Source organism: Mustelus asterias, chromosome 8 (assembly GCF_964213995.1).
Source record: "Mustelus asterias chromosome 8, sMusAst1.hap1.1, whole genome shotgun sequence".
NCBI classification, from domain to species: Eukaryota; Metazoa; Chordata; class Chondrichthyes; order Carcharhiniformes; family Triakidae; genus Mustelus; species Mustelus asterias.
In genome coordinates, this window is record NC_135808.1 from 17,936,261 (window position 1) to 17,939,749 (window position 3,489).

The window sequence follows — 3,489 nt, forward strand, 5'->3', positions numbered from 1 at the left end:
AAAGCAGGTGAGGGGCAACTTAAATACGGGATGGGCAATGGATTTTCGGTTTTGCCATATAAGAGCCAATCTCTTCACAATTGCTAACAGGAGTGACCATAATTACCCGCGGTATGCTAGAATCATGGCATCCCTACAATGCAGAAGGAGGCCATTTAGCCCATCGAGTCTGCACCGACCACCATCCCACCCGGCCCTATCCCCACAACCCCATGCATTTACCCTGGCTAGACCCACTGACACTAAAGGACAATTTAGAATGGCCAATCCACCTAACCCGCACATCTTTGGACTGTGGGAGGAAACCAGAGCACCCGGAGGAAACCCACGCAGTCACGGGGAGAATGTGCAAACTCCACACAGACAGTGACCCAAGCCGGGAATCAAACCTGGATCCCTGGCGCTGTGAGGCAGCAGTGCTAACCCACTGTGCCGCCCACCATACTGGCTAATGTTAACCCTCAACTGGGGTCACTTAGAAAACGGAACAGCTGGTCGCTGCTGCTTGTGGGATCTATCTGTGCAGAAAATGCCTGCCGCGCTTCCTGCCCTGTGACAGTAACTGCCCCTCTGAGGAAAAAAATGTCATTAGGAGCTGCAGAAGTGCTTTGGGGTGTCCTCAGCTGTTCCAATTCTCATTCAGAGAATAACGAGGGGGTCATCCACTTAAGACGGGGATGAAGAGAAATATTTTCCCTCAGAGGGTCATAAGTTTCTGGAACTCTTTCCTTCAAAAGGCAGTGGAAGCAGAGTGATTGAATATTTTTAAGGCAGAGATAGATTCTTGATTAACAAAAGGGTGAAAGGTTATCAAAGGGTCAGCAGGAATGTGGGGCTGAGGTTACCATCAGATCAGCCATGACCTTATTAAATGGGCGGCACGGTGGCACAGTGGTTAGCACTGCTGCCTCACAGCGTCAGGGACCCGGGTTCGATTCCAGAGAGGGAGAGAGACCTGAGGGAATATGTGGACCGATCATGGGGGTTGAGGAAAGCATTAATCAAGCTTCATCATGGAGGGGTAGGCTGGGACTTTCTGCCCCTACACCCCCCTTCCCACCTTGGAATTAAAACTTTGAAAGGGTTTCATAAACTATAAACAGATCAGATTATAAAGAGGCGCAGACTGAATATTGTGAAAATTAGGTTGCAAGTGATATCTGACTTCAGTAATGGTGTTATGTTGAGATCCCAACCTGTACAAGGACATTAATTGTTTTCTTGTGGCAATAGAACATGCATATTGTTAAGAGGCGTGGAAGTGAGTATTAGTGCTTTCAGAAATAATTGATATTCTGAGGGTGGACAGAGGAAGCAAGGCTGGAAGGTGTGTCTTCCCTTGGAGGGACTGGCTCATCATTGGCTGCTGGCAGAATTTTCCAGTCCCGCTGATGTCAGTGGCACCTTTGCTTGGATCGCCCGCCCCACTGCCAGGTAACCCACTGCGGGGTAGTCGGGGAGGGGTCACCTCCGGCGGGACTGGAAGACCCCTGCTGGTGGAAAGGGCCAGAAAATCCCACCCATTGAGGACAAAAGCAAGGAGGGCATATCGAGGCTTTACATGAGACTGCCTCAGCCCCAATCGGAGCACAGTGTCCGATCCTGGGGAATCGGGTCCCAGGAAGGTGGAGAAGGCTTCAGAGAGGGTGAGAATGTTTCCAGGGACATGGGGCTTCAGTTCCAAGGAAGGATCGCAGGTGCTGAGGCTGTTGGAGGTGGTTGACTGAGTGATTTGGACGAACAGAACCGTTCTTGCGAAGGGCCCACGGCAAGGCTCACTGAATCGTAAAGGCACAGAAGGTGGCCGTTCGGCCGGTACAGACGTGATGTCGAAGGTGACCCCTCTCCGACCATCCCACAGAGGGTTAGCTGTGACTGATTCAGCAACTCACTTGGTGCTATTTCCTGGCCATCCCCCTGTAAACCTGCACATTCCCCCTCCCCCTGTAAACCTGCACACTCCCCCCTCCCCCTGTAAACCTGCACATTCCCCCCTCCCACTGTAAACCTGCACATTCCCCCCTTCCCCTGTAAACCTGCACATTCCCCCTCCCCCTGTAAACCTGCATATTCCCCCTCCCCCTGTAAACCTGCATATTCCCCCCTTCCCCTGTAAACCTGCACATTCCCCCTCCCCCTGTAAACCTGCATATTCCCCCCTCCCCCTGTAAACCTGCACACTCACCCCTCCCCCTGTAAACCTGCACACTCCCCCTCACCCTGTAAACCTGCACACTCCCCCTCCCCCTGTAAACCTGCACATTCCCCCTCCCCCTGTAAACCTGCACACTCCCCCCCTCCCCCTCCCCCTGTAAACCTGCACACTCCCCCCTCCCCCTCCCCCTGTAAACCTGCACACTCCCCCCCTCCCCCTGTAAACCTGCACACTCCCGCTCCCCCTGTAAACCTGCACACTCCCCCCCTCCCCCTGTAAAGCTGCACATTCCCCCCCTCCCCCTGTAAACCTGCACACTCCCCCCTCCCCCTGTAAACCTGCCCATTCCCCCCTCCCCCTGTAAACCTGCACACTCCCCCTCCCCCTGTAAACCTGCACACTCCCCCCTCCCCCTGTAAACCTGCACACTCCCCCCTCCCCCTGTAACCCTGCACATTCCCCCCTCCCCCTGTAAACCTGCACACTGCCCCCTCCCCCTCCCCCTGTAAACCTGCACACTCCCCCCTCCCCCTGTAAACCTGCACACTCCCCCCTCCCCTGTAAACCTGCACACTCCCCCCTCCCCCTGTAAACCTGCACACTCCCCCTCCCCCTGTAAACCTGCACACTCCCCCTCCCCTGTAAACCTGCACATTCCCCCCTCCCCTGTAAACCTGCACAGCCCCCCTCCCCCTGTAAACCTGCACACCCCCCCTCCCCCTGTAAACCTGCACACCCCCCCTCCCCCTGTAAACCTGCACACCCCCCCTCCCCCTGTAAACCTGCACACCCCCCCTCCCCCTGTAAACCTGCACACTCCCGCTCCCCCTGTAAACCTGCACACTCCCCCCTCCCCCTGTAACCCTGCACACTCCCCCCTCCCCCTGTAAACCTGCACACTCCCCCCTCCCCCTGTAAACCTGCACACTCCCCCCCTCCCCCTGTAAACCTGCACATTCCCCCCTTCCCCCTGTAAACCTGGACATTCCCCCCCTCCCCCTGTAAACCTGCACACTCCCCCCTCCCCCTGTAAACCTGCACACTCCCCCTCCCCTGTAAACCTGCACACCCCCCCTCCCCCTGTAAACCTGCACACTCCCCCTCCCCCTGTAAACCTGCACATTCCCCCCTCCCCTGTAAACCTGCACATTCCCCCCTCCCCCTCCTCCTGTAAACCTGCACACTCCCCACCTCTCCCTGTAAACCTGCACATTCCCCCCCTCCCCCTGTAAACCTGCACACTCCCCCCTCCCCCTGTAAACCTGCACACTCCCCCCTCCCCCTGTAAACCTGCACACTCCCCCCCTCCCCCTGTAAACCTGCACATTCCCGCT